Below are 24092 nucleotides of genomic sequence, written 5' to 3'. Positions count from 1 at the left end.
GACGGGAATACGGCTTCGCACCTACGTGCTTAGCTAAAAGTCCTGTTGTCTCTGCTATACTCCATGTTTTCCAGGCTAAAATATTAGCATCTGGAAATGCTTCAAGGCCACCGTAGTCACAGTGATTGCCCCACACTACAGCTAGTGTAAGCCATGTACTGCCTCCAAAAAGAGCTTGTACATCACATGTAAAGTTCAGACGGAGTCCACAAAACACATTGGGACCTCCAATCACTTGTTGTTTATTGAACTGTCCAGCCAAATCAATATCAATTGCCTTCAATGCACGATACACAGGAACGCTGTGCTGCAAGCGACGTCGCCATGCACGTCGCCGAGGCATTGCTTTGGCACGTTAATACAAGGCTTCTGATTGGCTGGCTAGCCTGTGGCGCGCAGTACGAATCGTGGCGGGCATTCAAATCCTCGCAACACGCTCCCTAGTATTACTAGGAGCGTGTTGCTCAAAAACTCACTTCCGGTCGCTTGCGCAACGCTCCAATAAGGAGCGCGCCTTATCGCGACTTCCGGCGCGCAGACGCCGGTTGCAGCTGTGCCGTAGTGCGGAGCGTCATTCGCTCTGCGAACGTCGAGGAGCACGGACGCATCGCTCTGGGTCTCACTGGGCGTTGGCTTGCTACGTTTACTTGTATTAACGACACCGAGCAAGGTGGCGCAGTGGTTAGACACTGGCCTCGCATTCGGGAGGACGACGGTTCAATCCCGCGTCCGGCCATCCTGATTTAGGTTTTCCTGATTTCCCTAAATCACTCCAGGCAAATGCCGGGATGGTTCCTTTCAAAGGACACGGCCGACTTCCCTCCCCGTCCTTCCCTACTCCGATGAGACCGATGACCTCGCTGTCTGGTCTCCTTCCCCAAACCAACCAACCAACTTGTATTAACGTGCCACAACAATGCCTCGGCAACGTGCATGGCGACGTCGCTTGCGGCACAGCGTTCCTGTGTATCGTGCATTGAAGCCAATTGATATTGATTTGGCTGGACAGTTCAATAAACAACAACTGATTGGAGGTCCCAATGTGTTTCGTGGACTCCGCCTGAACTTTACATGTGATGTACAAGCTCTTTTTGGAGGCAGTACATGGCTTACACTAGCTGTAGTGTGGGGCAATCACTGTGACTACGGTGACCTTGAAGCATTTCCAGATGCTAATATTTTAGCCTGGAAAACATGGAGTATAGCAGAGACAACAGGACTTTTAGCTAAGGTTCCATATGGTACGCTTGTTCCCAGTATGCCATTTGTATTGACTACCAGAAGAAAGAAGAAATTGAATGCTGACGAGTACCTGTTTATATGGGCTAAATTTGGTGCGAAGTTGCATCACTTACCAACATGTTTTTGCCTATAGTAAATGTGCTTTTACTTTACACGCAGTACCTAAGTGCTTTACCTTACCTGCTCCTACTCGATTCCTTCATTCGGCCTGTTTCTCAGATCACAGGAGCAGACCCACGCACCGTCTTCCAGGTAGGATACAAAAGAATCACCTAGAACTTGCACCGCAAATATTGCGAGATTAGAAAGTGCTATTCATGTGTTATTTTCACAGAATGGATTGGTAGTCTGGGGCTGGTGTTGTTGGTCAATCAATAGATTGCAGTAACACTTAGAAAGTGTATTTTTGTGCAAACATAACTTTTAAAAAATGTAACAATGCTTATTCCCATTAACAAACTAAAAGTAGAATATACTGGAATGTCAGTGATGTTTCTTCCAGAATGCTAGGGCGAGTCCCTTACGAGATATCGTATTGTGCAACGTTTCCACAGCGACATTTGTATTTACCACTCCCACATGCGTCGTTGCTACGTACGATGTTTGCTTACACTTTCCTGATGCGTTCCTTGAGTGAATTGCCACCCGCCAGTCAATTAGTGTGTGGCAGTCCAAGCAGTAGGTCATGAGTGGACGATGGGATTCACCACTGCAGAAAGAGCCAACACGCTCATTATGTATGGAGAATGTAGGATTAATGCACTTCGTCCTTGTACGGTGAATGAGGCAAGATGTCGCAATAGATGTCAACCACTTCAGTAATTATTTATCAACCTCTTCGACCAGTTACGTGCAAGTGGCAGTGCAACACCTAGACAACTAACAGAAGGAAATAAGTGAGGACAGAAGAGGGGGAAATTAATTCTCTTGCTGGTGTTGCAGTTGATCCGCACGTTAGCTCCCTCGCAATCGCACTAGGAACTGGCGTGACTGAGGCAAGTGTCCTACTTATTCTCTATCGACATAGCTTCCACCCTTGTCACATCCCTCTCCATCAAGAGGTGAATGGAAACTATTATGAGAATTGTGTTAACTTCTGTACTTGGGCATCAAAACAGGAAACTCCAGATGGGCCAGTTAAGCATTAAGGCAGGAAACTCCAGATAGACCAGGTAAATCACCGAAACATGCATTATTGGTCTGCTGACAATCTCCTTTGGCTTCTTCAGGTGGTACGTCATTGTGAACCATCAGCTCATGGGAATGTTCGCTGAACGCACACCAGTATTGCAGCCTCCTAACAGACGATCTTCCTCGGATCTAGAAGACTTTCCTCTGCAGATTTTGATGAAGATGTCATACCAACATGATGGTTGTCTAGACGATAGTGCATAAAGTACTGCAACATGTCTTCACAAATTGTTTCCAAATCGTTGGACTCGGCACAGAGGACTATACTTTGGCCGTCCCGTTCCCCGAATTGGACTCCTGTCCACTGTTTTCTGTGGAGAAATCTGAAAGACGCTGTGTACAAGGACGTACCAACTATACAAGATGAAATTCAGCGACGTATTTCTGCAGCCTGGTCGGACATCACCGCTGAAATGCTAGCACGTGTGCAGCAGTCGTTCCATACCAGCCTCTGCACGGCCGTTGCCAATGGCGATTTTACACAACATGGTCAATTGTCTAGTTACTGGTTGGAATCCACATAACTAGTGTATGCAGTTCTGTTGTTCTTTAGTGTGTGCTACCATAGATATTGTACAAATGTCAATGTGGCAACTTTTCAAAGTATGATATCCCCTAAACAACTCGCACTGGAATCCTGAAACAGACACCATTAACATTCTAATTTACCCTACTTTTACATAGTTAGTGTCAATAGGCATTATTCTATTTAAAAAAGTCTGTTTGTACAAAAAATACGCTTCCTGAATATTATTACAATATCTTCATTGCCTAACAATACGAGTCCAATCCATTCTGTGCAAACCACACATCAACAGCACTTTCCACTCCCGCAATATTTGCGATGCAAGTTTTATGTGATTCAGACCGTATGCTTTCCTTAGCACGTCACGTGTTCACAACGTCAGCGGACAGCATTCGATCTCGCGGAGGGCAGTGGTCAGAATGTCTGGTTCATCAATGAATCTTCGGATGATACTTTTCCGGAATTGTAGGCAGGCAGTCTCAGATTTTTTCCCTGGATTGCCTGTTCGTTTCTTTCATAAGTGATTTGTATTGCTGTGTTCCTGCCTTTCCCTGAATATTTTTGTGCGTCCCTATTTCGTCGATCAGTTGAATGATTTCTTCTGTTATTCAATGTTTCTTCTCCTTTACCTTTCTTGTTCCTATGTTTGCCTGTCTCTGTGATTGCCCTTTTTAGAGATGTCCACTTCTCTTCAACCGAAATACCAACTCTGCGGTTCCTTTTCGCACTATCAACTTCCTTAGTGAACTTCAAATGCGTCACATCAGTACACAGTGGTTTAGTATCTCGCTTCTTTCCGCATAGATTCTCCCGGATGATTCTGTTCACCTTCAGCCTATTCTTCAAAATTACTAAATTCCGATCTGACTGTATCTGCTCCTGGGTGCGGTATTGTCGCCTAGAAACGAAAAAAGTGCTAAACAAGTATTTTCTTGCGTGTAACAAGACATGAAGTGACAAATGCACAAAATCCATAAACTAAGATAATAGTCGTAACTGCGATGCAATAAAGTCAAAGAAATTACAATGTTCATTGTTAACACCAATTGTGATATTATTAATACTTACTTCTGGTCTAGTCCTTGGAAGAACAAGACGCAAACTTCTAAGCTAACATTTTACTACGTGGATGGAAAGATCCGTTATGTAATAATTTCTGTTTGTTATCTCAGGATACTACTACAGTAGTACAATTTTATATGCCAACTAGCTCTGCATATGACGAAGAAATTGATGAGACAAAAGAAATTATTCAGGTAGTGAAGGGAGACGACAATTTAATAGTCATGGGTGACTGGAATTCAAGTGTAGGAAAAGGAAGAGAAGGAAACATAGTAGATGAATATGGATTGGGGCTAAGAAATGAAAGAGGAAGCCGCCTGGTAGACTTTTGCGCAGAGCATAACTTAATCACAGCTAAGAGTTGGTTCAAGAATCATGAAAGAAGGTTGTATACATCTAAGAACCCTGGAGATACTAAAAGGTATCAGATAGATTATATAATGGTAAGACAGAGATTTAGGAACCAGGTTTTAAATTGTAAGACATTTCCAGTGGCAGATGTGGACTCTGACCACAACCTATTGGTTATGAACTGTAGATTAAAACTGAAGAAACTGCAAAAATGTGGGAATTTAAGGAGATGGGACCTGGATAAACTGACTAAACCAGAGGTTGTACAGAGTTTCAGGGAGAGCATAAGGAAACAATTGACAGGAATGGGGGAAAGAAATACAGTAGAAGAAGAATGGGTAGCCTTGAGGGATGAAATAGTGAAGGCAGCAGAGGATCAAATAGGTAAAGACGAGGGCTAGTAGAAACCCTTTCGTAACAGAAGAAATATTGAATTTAATTGATGAAAGGACAAAATTTAAAAATGCAGTAAATGAAGCAAGCAAAAAGGAATACAAACGTCTCAAAAATGAGATCGACAGGAAGTGCAAAATGGCTAAGCAGGGATGGCCTGAGAACAAATGTAAGGATGTAGAGGCTTATCTCACTAGAGGTAAGATAGATACTGCCTACAAGAAAATTAAAGAGACCTTTGGAGAAAGGAGAAACACTTGCATAAATATCAAGAGCTCAGATAGAAACCCAGTTCTAAGCAAAGAAGGGAAAGCAGAAAGGTGGAAGGAGTATATAGAGGGTCTATACAAGGGCGATGTACTTGAGGACAATATTATGGAAATGGAAGAGGATGTAAATGAACATCAAATGGGAGATATGATACTGCGTGAAGAGTTTGACAGAGCACTGAAAGATCTGATTCGAAACAAGGCCCCGGAAGTAGACAACATTCCATTAGAACTACTGACGGCCTTGGGAGAGCCAGTCCTGATAAAACTCTACCATCTGGTGAGCAAGATGTATGAGACAGGCGAAATACAGTCAGACTTCAAGAAGAATATAATAATCCCAATCCCAAAGAAAGCAGGTGTTGACAGATGTGAAAATTACAGAACTATTAGTTTAATAAATCACAGCTGCAAAGTACTAACGCGAATTCTTTACAGACGAAAGGGAAAACTGATAGAAGCCGACCTCGGGGAAGATCAGTTTGGATTCCGTAGAAATATTGCAACACGTGAGGCAATACTGACCCTACGACCTATCTTAGAAGCTAGATTAAGGAAAGGCAAACCTACATTTCTAGCATTTGTAGACTTAGAGAAAGCGTTTGACAATATTGACTGGAATACGCTCTTTCAAATTATGAAGGTGGCAGGGGTAAAAAAAAGGAGCGAAAGGCTATTTACAACTTGTACAGAAACCAGATGGCAGTTATAAGAGTCGAGGGGTACGAAAGGGAAGCAGTGGTTGGGAAGGGAGTGAGACTGGGTTGTAGCCTATACCCGATGTTATCCAATCTGTATATTGAGCAAGCAATAAAGGAAACAATAGAAAAGTTCGGAGTATGTATTAAAATCCATGGAGAAGAAATAAAAACTTTGAGGTTCGCCGATGACATTGTAATGGTGTCAGAGACAGCAAAGGACTTGGAAGAGCAGTTGAACGGAATGGATAGTGTCTTGAAAGGAGAATATAAGATGAACATCAACAAAAGCAAAAGGATGATAATGGAATGTAGTTGAATTAAGTCGGGTGATGCTGAGGGAATTAGATTAGGAAATGAGACACTTAAAGTAGTAAAGGAGTTTTGCTATTTGGGGAGCAAAATAACTGATGATGGTCGAAGTAGAGAGGATATAAAATGTAGACTGGCAGTGGCAAGGAAAGCGTTTCTGAAGAAGAGAAATTTGTTAACATCGAATATAGGTTTAAGTGTCAGGAAGTCAATTCTGAAAGTATTTTTATGGAATGTCGCCATGTATGGAAGTGAAACATGGATGATAAATAGTTTGGACAAGAAGAGAATATTCGAAATGTGGTGCTACAGAAGAATGCTCAAGATTAGATGGGTAGATCACATAACTAATGAGGCGGTATTGAATAGGATTGGAGAGAAGAGAAGTTTGTGGCACAGCTTGACTAGAAGAAGGGATCGGTTGGTAGGACATGTTCTGAGGCATCGAGGGATCACCAATTTAGTATTGGAGGGCAGCGTGGAAGGTAAAAATCGTAGAGGGAGACCAAGAGATGAATAGACTTAGCAGATTCAGAAGGATGTAGACTGCAGTAGATACTGGGAGATGAAGAAGCTTGCACAGGATAGAGTAGCATGGAGAGCTACATGAAACCAGTCTCAGGACTGACGACCACAACAACAGCAACATCTCAGAATATAATATTGTTCGTTAACATAAAATAATTGATTTTATTTAATGTTCATATTTGTGTAAAGCACCTTTCCTCCGAGTCATTGCCATTTTCAGTGTAGCAGATGTACATTGATTGTTGGCAGCCATTACTGCAACATTCTCCAATTTCAACTAAAGCTGACCTTCGCGCCAACATATTCGCTAAAAAGTGGCTTCATTAATGAAGAGAAGTAAAATGTGCAAGGAATACAAACACATATGGTCAGAATATTAAATTATTTCAGGTACCCCAGGACGCAGCCAGAGGCGTATGTTAAACGACGACGCAGCTCATTTTCATTTACTATTTTCAGCTACTTATAAATTTTTTATCGGACATCAGCGCCAGTACATGCAGAAGTCACATTCACTCTAAAAATAAGATAACTCATGTTCTCCTATTTAGTCTGATGTTTAAAAGAATAGTCATCATCACATTCTTATGAAGCTAACCACATCTTTAAGAAAATGGTAATTATCGTGAGACGTTCGATTTTATCTACATGTACTATTACGTGAAATGGACATCATTTTCTTAATAGTGTTGTATGATCCAACTTATACGATCTTCGTATGAACCTTAAAGAACTTCCAAGGCAAAGTGCTGTCAGCCACTCAGCCTGCCGAGACAGAAGCGGCCACAGGGAAGTAACCGATTTTGTGACTTTTACGTTTTCCTAACCAGGAGCGAATTGTTCTACTTCATCTGTGTGATTTGATAGTTTAGTTTCTTGAGTTTCTGCGTGTTAACTTAATGTCTAATAAACAAAGTTTCCAGCGTTTTCGCTTGCATCAGAAAGCAAACCGATTTTGTGACATATTACAAGTTTGTAGTCAGGGGCGAATTATTTAGTCTCACCTGAGTGCTACAGTAGTTAGGTTTTGAATCTCTGCGTATTAATCTATTAGACACAGTTCTTGCGTTTTCGTCATGGTCTACAGTAGAGTTCCGCAACACGTGTCGATAATCTGTTGATGTGAATAGAATAGTTTTCTACTATCTTTAGTATGGGTAGGGGCTGTGATTATTATGTGCGGATACGAGCCGAGTTGGTGTCACTTTGCTCTCAGCTCCAGGCTGTGATTGTTTTGGCTACACTGCTTGAAGCTGCAGTGGTGCAGTGGATGGGCGACACTGTTGTGGGCTAGCCGTGGGGATCCAACGGACGTCGAGCACTGCTGAGTCCTCCGATTGGTCCTCATCGGTGGCCATGGTGCCTATTCTGTAATTTTCCGCCATTATGCCGATCGTTTCGGTACTCAAGAGCACCAAATGGTCTAGTACCCGAATTAGAGCCCCTGCATTATGCAGTATGCATTTCGGAAGCGATACCGTTCGAGTCTAGAGAACCGAAACTCTGATGTCGGTTCGCGTCGCGCAAGCCAATCAAAAGCAAGCGGCTGCAGATCCGCGCATGCGCACTGCAGCACACAAAACTGCTAGCAGACGACACAGGCGCGCTATTCTTCAAAGTACCGAAAATTGTGTTTACGTTGCCATAACGCATGCGCCGTATTCCATCGAGGTGACGTGCCCGCCTCCATCGCTCTTGCCTCCTCCTTAACAGTATCAGGCGCAGTATAGACATTTCCATGATTCTCAGCTGAACTGCATAGAAATGTTTACAGTTTCCCTCACCGCATGTTTCCATGCATGCATAATAACGATAGCGTATTTGACTGTATTCTGCAGATTGTCGTAAATGCCGCATTATGACATCTTATTCTCATCCACACTGACATCGTTTTTTGGATTTTAAGTTTCGGAAAATGAGTTAGGAGTAGTGTGTAGTACCACACTGTAGTAATACATTTATAAAAACACCAGAAAAATTGATTCTGAGAGTTTCAAAGAATAAGAAGGTAAACAGAATGTGATTATATCTCGCTCCTAGACATCCAAATCATTAAGTAGCCTACTTCCCTATATGATACGTCAACGATTTGGATCTTCAAAACAAAATTGAAAAAACGCATTTTCGAGAGCTCCTGCAGTTCGTCGAAGTTTACAACATGCATCTCATGAATGAAAATGTTTCGTATATGGTGGTGTACCACCATATACGAAACATTTTCATTGATATTACGGTAGAGATCTTTCATCTCTGTCTACTGTTGTTGAGGATTCGATCGCAGATAAATACTTGTGACAAGCAAGATTATTCCCAGTAATTTAAGTTGCGGTTTTAGATTCCTGTCTAACCGCATACTCGGAAATCGCTACAAATTCGGAAAAAATTGTGAATTATTTCTGACAAAAAAATTATAAAGGTCACTGTCGGTTGTTTCACTCACAGCAATTTCATCTCCAGCAATTTCATATTTCGTTTTTTAAACACAAAGAAATCACGAAATCATTACTGAGGAACTGCGCTCTTACAAGTAAGTAATAACGAATATTGCAGAAAAATCTTAACTTACACGAATAACAATGTCTCAGAACGTGTTGCATATATGAAGAGGAAAAAAAGTTTTTTGCACTCATCCGTGCGCGAACCCATACCCTTTCGCATCACAATCCCGCGCGCTAACCACTTTTTTTAATATTCCACAAAAACAGTAACAAAAATGGCTACTGGCCAAGCGCACATTTCTTGTACTGTTGTGTAGAGGAACGTAGGCTGGTTTCGTTGCCGAACGGTGCTGCGTAAGTCATAAATGCGTGATAGTTTGGAAGGTTTCCAACATCAGGCTTCACATAATTGCTTTCCATTGTTACTTGAAAGTTGTAAACGCGTTTCGATAATTACTAACTAAACCATTTGCGGGAAAAAGTACACAAAGTCACTAGTAACGTCAGTTCACACTAACGTAATATACGTAAGCAGAGCCGATGTCTTGATATTTAATGATCTTTAAACTCTTATTTGCATAAAAATAACATGTATTTTGAGAGAATATTGACCGAAAACGTTTTTTTTATGTCATCATTCACAGTAACAACCTAACATAACCATATTCCTAACAAAGGAAAATAGTCTATTATGAACTCACTTTCCAACTAGATACATCCTCTGGTGATTCTTTGGTAACACAATCACTAAATCCAAAGCTAAAACCGCTAAATATGTTCAAAATAACAGATTATAGGTGTAAATAAACCACAGCGCGCCGATCGACAGGGCCACACCGAAATCCAAAACCTCTCGGTACAATTGTCGTAAAATAGGTGGGACGACCGTTCGGTAACAGGTCTCAGAAGCTTACTGAATAGGATATTTCGATAAAGAACCGAAAATGACGTCACTACTACACTGATCGGTATGAACGATACAGATTAGGGCCCCAGCCCAGTTACTGCTCACACTGAGGTTGACCCCTCAGCTGTGGTCGAGTGGGAGGTCGCCTCGGTGCGTGGCAGGCGGCCAAAGAAGTCCCAGGGATACAAACGTAAGGCCTCTCTGCTGAGTCTGACAAACAGTTTCCAGGTGCTGTCTGTGGCTGACGCTGTCACTCAGCCAGATCCAGTCGTCTGTTCTGATACAAACCTTTCAGCCTGCAAGATCCAGGAATCCTGGAGGGTCAGACTATTGGTATTTAGGAGCTCCAATGTTAGGCGCTTTACGGGACCCCTTATGAACTTGGCAGCCAAGAAGCGGAAGAAAGCCAATGTGCACTCCGTGTGCACACCAGGTGGAGTCACTCCAGACGTGAAACGAGTGCTTCTGGATGGCATGAAGAGCACAGGGTGCAGGCAACTGTGGATGGTGGCTCACATCGGTACCAATGATGTGTATCATTTTGGATTGGAAGAGATTCTCTCTGGCTTCGAGTGGCTAAAGGCTGCCAATCTTGCTTGCGAGATGAAAGCAGAACTCACCATTTGCAGCATAGTCAACAGGACTGATTATGGACTCTGGTACAGAGCCGAGTGGTGGCTATGATTCAGAGGCTCAGGCGTTTCTGCGACCATGTAGGCTGTAGATTCCTCAACTTGCACCTTGGGGTGGTTGGGTATTGGGTTCCTCTGAATAGATCAGGTGTCCACTACACTCAGGAGGCGGCTACATGGGCAGCAGGGGCTGTGTGGCGTGGACTTGGCGGTTTCTTAGGTTAGATGGTCTCAGGGAAACACAAAAAGGGCTTCAGTCACAAAGGGTGCAGGCCGAACACAGGGAGAACGTAGATACAGGAACCATCGGTAAACAGTAGTAAATTGTTGTAGCTGTGTTGAGGAAGTACCAGAGGTCGAAGCGCTAATAAAAGCACTGATGCTCAAATCTTCACATCTACTGAAAGCTGGCTAACGCCAGATATAAGTTCAGACGGTGTTCTGAAAGCGTAGGCTGAACACAGTTGGCGGTGGCGTGTTTGTTGCTGTCAGAAGTAGTTTATCATGTCGGGAAATTGAAGTAGATACATCCTGTGAGTCAGTATGGCCAGAGGTCATTCTTGGCAACCATAATAAAATGATAATGGATTCTTTTACTGACCTCCCAATTCAGATGATACAATTGCTGAAAGGTTCAAAGAAAGTTACAGTTTAATTTCAAACACGTACATGACTAAATCAGTTATAGTTGATGACGACCTAAATTTACCCTCGATATGTTGGCAAAAATATACGTTTACGTCCGGAGATAATCATAAAACATCATCCGAAGTTGTGCTAAATACATCTTCCGAAAATTATTTCGAGCAGTTTGTTCAAGGGCCCACACGAATAGTAAACGGCTGTGAAAACACACTTTACTTCTTAACAACAATTAATCCTGAGATGATAACAAGCATCAAAACGGATATAGGGGTTAGTGAACATGGGGATGTCGTAGGGAGATTGAATCTTGTGACCCCTCAATCCTCCAAAAGTAAACGAAAAATATACATATTCATAAAAGGAGATAAAAACTCATTCCACGCCTTCCTGAGAGACAATCTCCACTCCTTCCAAATTAACAGCATAAGTGTAGACAAGATGTGGCCTTAATTCAAAGAAACAACACAAAAAAACAACCTTGAGTGTATTGCAGGAACTGGCGCAATACTTCATTCTGGCGGGCCTCTGTCCATTTCCGGGTAGGGTTTCCAAACCCTCCACATTTATGGGGACATGTTTGCATTTTCGGCATTTAATGTAGCGCCCGCGTACGTTTTTACGATTTCTGCTGATGTCCGCATTTTTTAGTTTTGGGAATTATCATCTTCTAAATTTTATTTTCAATCTGCTTTTAGTAGTCTATCACAGTCAGCACAGAGTCTCTGCAGCTGCTCTGCGTAACTTCGTCGTGGCCTTGTTTCCGCGTGCGGTGAAATTATTTAAGGTCGAGCAAACTTAGTTGTTGTTTCAAAGAAACGTAGATGCTGTCTGAGGAAGACTGAAATAGAGACGCCTGATGCATTTCAAAGACGGCAACAAATTCACTTCTTCGTCAACACTTATCAATGCAGATCTCTCCTCGATGGATTCCGTACAGTACAGCCTAAGGTCAGGCTCGTGTCAGTTATTGTAAGGATGTGGTCAAAATTTCGAACGACTTAAATGAAGATTCCCTGTACACCGTCATAACTGTAGACGAAACGGACGCGTTCGTATGAATCGGAAACTAAGCAGCAAGCAACTCTTTGGCTGTTACAAAATGACGCGAAACCACCACAAGTGGTCTGTTCGTGAAGTGCTTCAGAGAAAGTGACCGTCCGCTTCTTTTTTTTTTTTTTTTTTTTTTTTTTTTACACTGGATGTGTCACGCCCTCTGCTTTAGAGAATCACATAGCAGGTAATTCCAAATTATGCACACTGCCTGATAAAAAAAGTGAATCGCGCAGAAGACGTCGTCGGATGTCAACGTGACTTCGTGCGTTGGTGCATATGTAAATGATTTAAGTTGTGATTCTCGACGACAGAAGCGAGGGTCACCAGTGTGTATCAGTACTCTGTGTTTTGTGTTGTTACCAGGCCTGGTAGAGTATATATAATGTGAGTCACGTAAGATGTAACACCCCTTTTATTTCGTGAACGGTTAGACATATCAAAACGCGGTCTTCGGCAAATATTAGAGCGTCGAGGGGCACGTCTGCTTGTTTTCCATTATAATTGTTACTCTGAGTTATTTAAGTCTCTTTTTTATTTACGATAGTGATAGAAGCAGAAGAAATGAATTAAAATTTGTACTGCGGCCAGAACTCGAAGCCGGGTATTCTTCCTTGCTGGACAGAAATGCGAACCACTGCACCACCACAGCACCACGTACAGCATTGCTGCACGATCTACTCAAGTTGAGAGCCCTTCCCGACACAAACGTCAGTTCGTATCTTCAGCTTATTTTCCCTTATATTGTCACTACTGCCAGTGCTCTCCGGCATGAGAATAGCACCGCAGCATTGGACGCAATGGGAAAGTCCTGTACCACAAATGATCTTTTAATTAAATCTATATTATTAGATAAAAAAGAGACTTAAATGTCTCAGGGAAACATTCAATTATAAGATCTATAAGATCATCTATGGAACAGGACTTTTCTTCTCGGGCCAGGCTACGTAGTTGTATACCGGCCTGCCCTGCGAGAATAAAACTTTATTTTCCATTGAACCAACTTACGACCGACATGCAGGTTCGCCTACGAATGTTGTACATGTAAATACGACAACGGCTAGAATCTAATGTATCACAAAGACTTAGGAAAATTATTTCATATTTGTGTTTCCTCCCAGATTTACGTGAGCTGAAACAGAGAAATCAACTGTTCATTCTTTAATAATAAGGAGGTCTTATACGTTGTAAAAAACGACCACTGCATTAAATATCTAAATGTCATTAGGAACAATTGACCTCTCTTTTCCTATACGTGGCTGTGTTTTCTTAGAGGTAAAATACATGCTGTCTGACAACTGTCACTATATCCACTGCTCTAAATTGTATCATATGGAATACATTCGTTGAACTACACACTTTACTAAAAATACTTGGTGACTACCTGTACACCGCGAAATAAATACTCTTCTTAACGAAACGTCGTTTCATGCTGCACGTAAGCTCGTAATGAAAGTGCTACCATTTACGTACAATATACGTTGTACACTGTCGACTTATTTGACATTGCAGTACCATTCTCACACACGTAAATGAAATAAACAATTTTCTAACAACGATTTGGTAACCTCCGAAATCAGATATCATAAATTTTGTCTTGAAAGAAGACCTTTCTCCCTTATTTAAGAATGTATTCAAACCGTTTACCGTGGACTAAAAGGCACATTTCTGTAAACGCCATTCGAAAGAACGATAAACAGATGTAATTACAGTGAATGATATGATAGAGTATACACTGGAGATTCGACGGCACATGTCGTCTGGCGTAGTTGAGTGCTTAAAAAAAGAAAGAAATCAAGAGGAGTTAAACCGGGGGACCTCTCGGTCATTTGACAACAGAATTTCGTCCCATCGAACGTCAAGGAAAGTTCTCATTCCGTATTTACTTTGTAACACGGGACGAGTGAACTGGACAACCGTCGTGTTGAAGCCATATACACTGTCGAAAATCCAGTGGTACCGCTTTTAGAAGAGCTGGCAGAATGATCGACAGGAAGAGTTCGTACGAATATCCATTTAGAACGCCTGAGATGAAGTAAGATGCCACAGGGTAATTTCCTATGATGCCACACCATACGATTGCGCTCCAAGACAATTGATGTTCCTCCTGACGAAGCCAGTGTGAATTTTCGTCTGCCCAGTAGTACATGTTCTGCAAATTTACCTCAACGTGATTAGTAAACGCTGCTTCATCGGTAAAGAGCACACGATGAAATAGTGTAGAATTATGTCTGAGTTACTGAAGGGAAAACCGACAAAATTCTGTACGACGTTCTAAACCACGGTCGTCGAGTACCTGATGTAGTGACAGACGATAGGGACGGAAATTCCGTCGATGCTGGATGCGAATGACACTCGTCTGGCTGATTCCACATTCCTTGGCAATATGTCTCGTAACACTGTGCGGATTCCATATCGTAATAGCCAGAACAGCTTATCCTTGTTCTCCGTCACTTACAGTCTCATTTCTTGTTCTGTTTTTGACGACCAGGCAGCCTGTCCGCAATAGGGTCTTAATAATTCGTGCATTTGCCTGGCGCGTCGGACATTGGTGATCCAGATAGACAACTTTGTACAACCTTATTGTTTTTATGGAACTTATTTTAAATTCACCATGTAAAAGTAGTATATCCAACTTCTCCTCATTGGTGTACATATCTGCACGCAACGAATGCTGAAGCAGAAATGAGCGGCCTCCAGTGCAGACAAGTAAACAGGCAACTGTGTAGTTATTCTGACACAGCGTAGCACGAGAGCTCTGCTTGGCGGTGTTTGCACCTCTAATGAAAATTCCGGTCTTTATGGTCTCTCATTCTAGGACATTTCTCGAGCTTTCTTAGAACATGTTTCAACGTCTGCATCAACAAACAATAGATCACTGTAATTGTCTTCGCAAGAGCTACCGAATGCAGGTATAAAACTTATACAGTTCCATTAGAAAAACCGTATTTCTTCCAATATGTCAGTTGATACCATGAGCTAAAAACATTAACCAAACAAAAATATGCTCTAACATTTCCCAAACTAACTATTCATGAAATAAAATGGGTGTTACGTCTTATGTGACTCACCCTGTATAACTGGGTAAATTGTGCCAGATGCTTAGTGGTCCCTCTAAAGGACACGGTGATGCTGAATACTCGTGTGAGACAATATTATCAGCACTTAATAAAATTTGGATGGTGCCTCATGGCGGGTCTCCATTTGCGCAGCTGGTCGAAACGTGCAACAGCCAGATATCTGTAGCATTCTGATGTGACAGTGACGCGATGTTGGACTGCATGGGAACGTGAGATCAGGCAGGCATACCTGTCGACAAGGTTCTGGTCGACCACCTCTACCACCACGGGGAAAGACTTGTTTTGTCCGCCAAGCGCATCTGCGCTTGCCATTCGGAAACACGTAATGGACTGTATATAACATTCTGTCTCATCCCATACTGTTGGTTGGAGACTGGCAGCAGCCGCACTGGAGAACTACTGTCAATCGTTGGGCTTCCATTAACACCACAATACAAACGGCTACGTTTGAAATGGCGGCGTGACCGGGAAGAATGGATTGCTGATGAATAATGTCTCACTTTCTTCAACGGCGAATCGCGGTTCTGCAGTTCCCCAGGTGAACTTCATCGATGAGTGTGGCCATGACGTGGAGAGAAGTCCCGTTCTCTCAGGGCCTGGAAGCGGCACAATCTTTTTATTCTGGCGTCATAATGTGAGCAGCTATCAGTTACAGCTTCACGTCACGTCTGGTAGTGACTGAGGGAACGCTTACGGCACAACAGACGTCGGGGACATTCTGCATCTTCGTATTTTACATGTCATGCGATAGTATTGTGTGCTATTTTTTAACTGGACAAATCTCGTCCATCCACGACTCGTGTCTCTACGAACTGTCTGCACGTTGATGTACTTCCTTGACTAGCGCGATCCCCAGATGTATTCCCTGTGGAACATATACCCAGATGTCAACACTGCCCAAGTGCCAGCATCCAGGAACTCAAGGACCAGTTACAGCAGTTGTGGGCCAACTTGCCTAACGTGAGATTACAGCGGCTTTGAGGGAAGTAGGACGTCAAACAGGCTGACTTGGAGCAGGAGAGGCACCATAGGACATTTCAATTTTCACTGTCTTTACTTTTACAAACACATTCATAAAACTTTGTCTGTATGACCAAGAAGGATTCAGGATTCACGCTCATTACCGTGGAAGTTAAAAAACATAACAAAATAAATCTTTTTACATGTGAAGTTTCATCATTTTTTCACTTGCTATTGGCTGCATTTGTTGCTATAGGTACACTTTTGTTCATAAGTAAGAGAGGTTCTTCGATGAATTTTGCATAGCGTACAAATCGTACTTACGGTTGTACGAAACTCTAGAATATTCCAAATCTATTAAAAACTGTGGTGAAAATTGAAAGAATTCACCACAGAATTTGAGTTTTTTCTAAACATGAAGTTTAAAATGTAACAACTCATTCATTTTTCATAAATTAAATACATTCTACCATTTCATACACCTGTAAGTATGGTTTATACGCTGCGCAAAATTCATCGAAGAATCTCTCTTACTTAAAAAGAAAAGTGTACCTATAGCAACAATTGCAGCCAATAGTTACTGAAAAAGTGATCAAATTTCACATGTAAAAAAAAATTATTTTGTTATGTTTTTGAACTTCCATTTCTATGAGTGTGAATCCTGAATCCTTCCCGGTGGTGCACACAACGTTTTATGAATTTATTTGTAAAAGTATAGACAGTGGAAATTAAAATGTCCTGTGGTACCTCTCCTGCTCCAAGTCGGCCCGTTTGATTTCCAACCCCCGTAAGACATCCTTTCCAAGCGAACCAGTGCATGCATCGAGGTGAGAGGGCATACGATGTCATACTGATAACTGCGCAGATACTGCCAAGTTTGCATATTTGAGTCGATTTTGTAATCAGTAAAATAACGTCACATATCCTCTAAACCCGTGACGTTTCATCGTTGCCTTCTCCACTTCTGAGTCCTTCACTTCTTTTCTCAGGCAGTGCTTATTTTTGATGTAGCAAATCTAAAGAGGAAAATGTATTAACAGAATGCTCCACAAACTCCAGTGGCAGACGCTACGAAAGAGGTATTGTGCGTCTCAGCGTTTCTTATTGTTACTATTCCGAGAGCCTAAGTTCTTCCTAAGCGTATGAAAGAAATTTTAAAGAGATTCGAACTCACACAGAGACTTATCGACAATCGTCTCCTCCGCGCGCCATTCGCGACGGGAACAGGAAAGGTGAGAAGTAACAGCGGTGCACAAAGTATCGTCTGTCACACACGAGGGGGTGTTTCTGGAGTAAGGATGTGGATGTAGACATTACGATGGTTACACAAGAACTGTGGGCTGCCAGATATTGCAGCCGGCCGCTGTGGCCCAGCGGTTCTGCGCTCTTCAGTCCGGAACCGAGCTGCTGCTACAGTCGCAGGTTCGAATGCTGCCTCGGGCATGGATGTGTGTGATGTCCTTACGTTGGTTAGGTTTAAGTAGTTCTAGGAGACTGATGACCTCAGATGTGTGCTTAGAGCCATGTGAACCATTCTGCAGATATTGCGAGCTATTTTTCTTAGCTCCATGACGAATTAGGGAAATCTTTCTTGCAGGCTTTGTCAGTTCACTTTTATAAAATACGTATCGGTATATTTACACTGATTTCCATGAAAAACACATGTAAACAGTGGAAAATATTAATTGCTTAAAGTAAATAAAAATAAACGAAAATCTATTTATACAGGGCACCAGTTATTGAACTACAAGAAAAAAAATGCCCTCCGAACGGTTTGCATTAGGACTTTCAAAATGCACGGTTAGCCGCGGGGCATGATGGGAATTACTATGTACATGCATGGCTTGGTTTAGCGACGAAGCCCTCTTTCATTTAGATGGGTTCGTCAGTAAGCAAACCTGGCGCGTTTGGAACACTGAGAATCCTCATTTCACGGTCGAGAAGTCTCTTCGCCCTCAACTGGTGGCTATGTGGTGTGTAATCTCCAGTTACAGAATAACCGGTGCGATATTCCTTGATGGCACAGTGACTACTTAACGGTACGTGAATGTTTTGGAAGTTATTTCATCCTCCTTGTCCCAAGTGACCCTGGTTTCGATACGATGTGTTTAATGCTAGACAGAGCTCGACCCCATCGAAGCAGGAGAGTGTTGCCTGTCATGGAGGAGCACTTTGGGGTCCGCATTCTGGCTCTGGTAAGGGAATCGATTGGCCGCCATATTCTCCGGATATGAACACATGACACTCCTTTTTGTGAGGCTATGTTAAAGACAAGGTGTACAGCAGTAACCCCAAACACATAGCTGAGCTGGAAACAGCCATTCAGGAGGTCATCGACAGCAGCGATGTTCCGACGCTTCAGCGGGTCATGCCGAATTTCGAGGTTCGTCTGCGCCTCATCATCGCCAAGGATGGCAGACATAACGAGTATGTCATAACCTAAATCCGAATATATGTAGTGTCGTTATACGTTGAATAAAGTATGTGCACCCCGTGGTTTGTAACTAATTTACGTTTTTTTTTTTCCATATAGTTCAATAATTGTGACCCCAAATAACTACGTAGTTACATTCAGTAAAACCTACACTGACGGAAAAAAATCGCAACACCAAAAAATTAATTAATGTAGAGCAATGAAATTTCTGGGTAGATTTGTCTAGGTAACGTACGAGGGTCACTCCAAAAGAAAGGCTCACTATTTTTGTAAAAATACAGTTTTCATTCTGCATGTGTGAATGTCTTACAGTGTGTAGATACATCCTTCCCGCTTGTTTTCAAACTTAGTTCAACCTGTTCCCGTGAGTGGCGCCGTCACAGCATGTCTTCAAGATGGCTGCTACACTTGACGTCCGTCAGAAGCATCGTGCTGTCATAAAATTCCTGTGCTATGAAAACGAGGCAGTGGGAATCATCCACAAGAGGTTGACAAAGGTGTATGGTGACGCTGCTGTCGATCGCAGTACAGTTAGTCGCTGGGCAAGCAGGTTACGTGATGAAAGTGGGCACGGCAATATTGAGGATTGTCCTCGCCGCGGCAGGCCTCGTACTGCACACACTCCAGACAATGTGCAGAGAGTTAACGAACTGGTGACTGCTGGCAGATGCATCACAGTGAACGAATTGTCGCGCTACGTTGGGATAAGGGAAGGAAGTGTTTGTAGAATACTGAAAGTGTTGGCGTTAAAAACGGTTTGTGCCAGGTGGGTTCCCAGGATGTCGACAGTGGCTCGCAAAGAAACAAGAAAAACGGTATGCAGCGAACTTTTGGAACAGTACGAGAATGGTGGAGATGAATTTCTAGGAAGAATTGTGACAGGTGATGGAACATGGTTCCCTCATTTTTCACCAGAGACGAAAGAGGCAATCAATGGAGTGGGATCATGCAAATTCACCCAAGGAAAAAAAAAATTCAAAACCACACCATCTGCTGGAAAAGTTATGGCTACGGTGCCGCGCAGGTTTAGCCGAGCGGTCTAAGGGGCTGCAGTCATGGACTGTGCGGCTGATCCCGGCGGAGGTTCGAGTCCTCCCTCGGGCATGGGTGTGTGTGTTTGTCCTTAGGATAATTTAGGTTAAGTAGTGTGTAAACTTAGGGACTGATGACCTTAGCAGTTTCACACACTTTTTTTTATGGCTACGGCGTTTTTCGATTCCGAAGGACTCTTGCTTGTGGACATCATGCCAAGTGGAAGCACCATAAATTCTGATACATATGTGACGACACTGAAGAAACTTCAAGCTCGACTGAGTCGTGTTCGACCGCAAAAGCAGGATGTTTTGCTGTTGCACGACAATGCACGGCCACATGTCAGTCAAAAAACCATGGAAACGATCACAAAACTCGGATGGACAACACTGAAACACCCGCCTTACAGTCCTGACCTGGCTCCATGTGACTATCATCTCTTTGTGAAACTGAAAGACTATCTTCGTGGAACAAGGTTTGAAGATGATGACTCCCTTGTGCAAGCAGCCAAACAGTGGCTCCAACAGGTTGGTCCAGAATTTTACCGTGTGGGTATACAGGCGCTGGTTACAAGATGGCGTAAGGTAGTTGAGAGGGACGGTAATTATGTGGAGAAATGAAAATATTGTTCCTAAAGGATGTATCTACACACTGTAAAACTTTCAAACATGTAGAATAATGGATAGATTTAAAAAAAAATAGTGTGCATTTCTTTTGGAGTGACACTTGAATTTAACTAACTGACATTGCAAGGATACATGTTAATGTAATTGCGAGATAATCCATTGCAAATGTGAAATGAACGTATATTAGTAACCGGCGTAACCACCAGAATGTTGAATGCAAGCACGTAAACGGGCAAGCATTGTGTAGTGCAGGTGCCGCAAGTCAGTACATGAATGGCAGCACAACGGGACGAATCACCAGATCGACGCACACATTTGCTGTCAGAGTGCTTGGGGTAAGAACGCAGGTGCTCCGGCTGTCATATGAAAACATATCCCAGACCGTAACTCCACGTGTAGGTCCAGTAGCAGCTCGGAGTGGCCGCGCGGTCCATGACGCCATGTCACGAATTGCGCGGCCCGTGCCTCTGGGGGTTCGAGTCCTCCCTCGGGCATGAGTGTGTGTGTGTTGTTCTTAGCATAAGTTAGTTTAAGTAGTGTGTTAAGTCTAGGGGGCGATGACCTCAGCAGTTTGGTCCCTTAGGAATTCACACACATTTGAAAAAACGGGTCTCAGCACTGTGGGACTCAACTGCTGAGGTCATCAGTCCCCTGGCTTAGAACTACTTAAACCTAACTAACCTCAGGACATCACACACATCTATGCTCAAGGCAGGATTCAAACCTGCGACCGTAGCGGTCGCGCTGTTCTAGACTGTAGCGCCCAGAACCGCTCGGCCACTCCGGCTGGCACACATATTTGAACATTTGGTGCATTTGGTCCAGTCTGCCTAGCACACAGACGTGTTGGTTGCAGGATCTCTACTGGCCCTCTTCTAACCAACATACGACCATCACAGGCACCGATGCAGAACCAGCCTTCATCAGAAAACACTGTAGTCCTCCACGCTGCCCTCTAATGAGCTCTCGTTTGAAGCCACTGAAGTCGCCAAATGGCGGTGGTTTGGAGTCGGTGGCCTGCACGCTACAGGGCGAATGGCTCGTAACCGTCCTTGAAGTAACCGATTCCTATCAGTTAGTTGTGTCACTGTCCTAATCAGTTAGTGCTGCAGATGGAGTACGATACGCCAGAATCATTCACGGAACACGATTGTACATTATCGCGACCACCGCTGCCAACAGTCCAACAGTCATGTACAGTATTGCTTAGTCTTTCTGCAGTATCACAGAAGGAACAGCCATCTTCTCGTAGCCCCGTTACACGACCTCGTTCAATCTCACTGAGGTGTCGATAATGGCGTCTTCGTCGCCTTGAAATCATTCTTGGCTTTCATCAACTCACCACGTGCAATCTCAAAGGTAACAAACGCTCACGACCGTCCCAGCGTGTATTTAAAGCAAAACTGAATTGCATCCTCACAGTGGTGCTACTAGTGCCACTCTTATAGAATTGGGACAAAATCTTACGAGGCTAGCGCGAAATTTGTATAGACGTCGTCTTTCAGAAAAGAAACACACCTACCAGCTTTCGTTTACGTCGCAAAACTCCTCCTTCGTGTTGCGATTTTTTTCCGTCGGTGTATTTGCTCCTAAAAGAAGACCAATACATTTTTATTACAATTTTAAAGCAGTTTCAAATGAAGTGTAAATGCGTTTGAACTGTAATCGGCGCAGGAACATTTTCTCTGGATTTAAATTGTGCTTTTCATCTCTAGCCTTTTCAGTTATTTTATCTTCAACCGAATTCTCATTCCTTCGTACCTGTAGCTGTAGTCGTTAATTACTCATTCCTATATGATCTGAGTGGACTCTCATAAAGATATACCATTAAATGTAGAGCAAGACATAATTCTGTATTGGATGTGACCAAACCGTAAAATATCTTTATGGGCAAAAGACTATTTAAGAACGAGGGCGGGATTGTCGTTGCAGTACGTGAACTGTACAAAGTAATAGCCTATACATCACAGAACAGGTGATACACAGTGAAGAAGACTGTACCGACAGATTCCCAATTTTTTATCCCCTAAGTGTGCCAAAATTAAATAGCTGCGCTACTTCAGATATGTACGGTATGATGCACGAATGATGGGTATGGCTAACTGCTACAAGAAACGATTTCTCTTTTGCTTTCAGAGCAACAGAGACAAAAACTCGACATATTTTGGTAACATATGGACACAGCATTTAATATTTTCCTAGATTACGACCGTTCTACAATGTTTACATTAAATGTGATGTCTTTTATGTGTAACATTCGTTCTGCATACGAAAAGGAAAACTTCAAATCTTATTTATCCTCGTTGTTTTAATTTTTTTAGAATAATTATTATTGGTACATAAAAATAAATGAAACCAATATTTTTAATATCAATGAAAGAAAGACACGAGTCATATTTTACTATTGGTTTTCGCACAGTTTAATTCTTAGAAAATTTTACCTTCATCTAGCTTCGAAATTCTATTATTGTCTATCATCGCTTCCATCGATCAGCGTTCCACATCAGCTACATGGTGTATGTCCAAGTACGTTAGATTCAAGTTTAAGGTCATGTTAAACTCACAGTCTGTCGTAATGCCGTAAGCAGGTACGTGTCTAAGGTGGCAAGTCTGGGTCCAGTTGCATTATTATCAGCTAATACTATGTAAGTAGCCTGTTAATGTGTCTGTATGTTGGCAGCGCGATAGACTGCATTAATAACTCTGACAGCGCTGTGTAGCTGGTCGGACTCGCAGTTGGAGGTGAATAGCCAGCAGTGATGGAGGTTGTAAGTTAGCGATGATGGAGGTTAGAGGTCTGAAGTGTTAGCGCGAGCGGACGGTCTGGACGTGCCCGTCATAGAGATTTAAAATTATTGACGATTGTATAATTTTTTGGAACTGGATGTCACGGACGATAATATAATTTTTGAACTGGTTGTCACATGATTAAGGTAAAATTTGCTAAATACATTGTTTGCTCTGCAACAAAATCTTTCCTTTGCTAACCACATGCCTATTAGTAGTCCGAGCCTACAGTAGTTAGACTCTTTTATTTAGCTGGCTGTATTGGTACTTGCTGTATCGCTGTTGTTCGTGTAATGAAGGTTTTTTTAGGTAAGTGTCATATGAAATGTTACGTTATTGTTAGGATTTCTTCTAATTCAGGGCCATTCTTTTGTGTTAATTGTTTGAGCAGTGAGATTGCATTTGAATTGTATTTGTCAGGAATAATTCTGTAGGTCAGATATGAAATGATAAAGACAAGCAAAGAAGCAGTACGTTCAGTTTCAGTCAGCAGTTCGAGCAGGTTCACTTGCGTTCAGTTTCCCTCAGCAGTATCAGAATTAAATTAAGAAGTTTCACCTTCTCAGTTATTTCGGTTCAAGTAAAAAATGTACGAGGGCTATCCACAAAGTACATTACGTTTTGGAATTAAAAATAAATAAAGTATTGGAAAACATTTTTATTATATACAGATGAAAGCCACACTTAAATACTACATAGTTGCCATTTAAATTAAGGCACTTATCGTAGCGATGGGCGAGCTCGGAAATTCCTTCGTCGTAAAATTCGGCTGCCTGCGCCTTCAACCACGTGGTTACCACTTTTGGGACAGAAAAGGTGTAATTTTTGTGGACTACAATAAACTCTCAAAGGTATTGCCAAACTCTGCACAACCTCAGAAGAGCAATACAAAACAACCGCAGGGGAAAGTTGGACTCAAAGATCTTGCT

This window comes from Schistocerca cancellata, chromosome 2 (genome assembly GCF_023864275.1).
Source record: "Schistocerca cancellata isolate TAMUIC-IGC-003103 chromosome 2, iqSchCanc2.1, whole genome shotgun sequence".
Taxonomy (NCBI): Eukaryota; Metazoa; Arthropoda; class Insecta; order Orthoptera; family Acrididae; genus Schistocerca; species Schistocerca cancellata.
Note: the sequence above shows the minus strand (reverse complement) of the source record.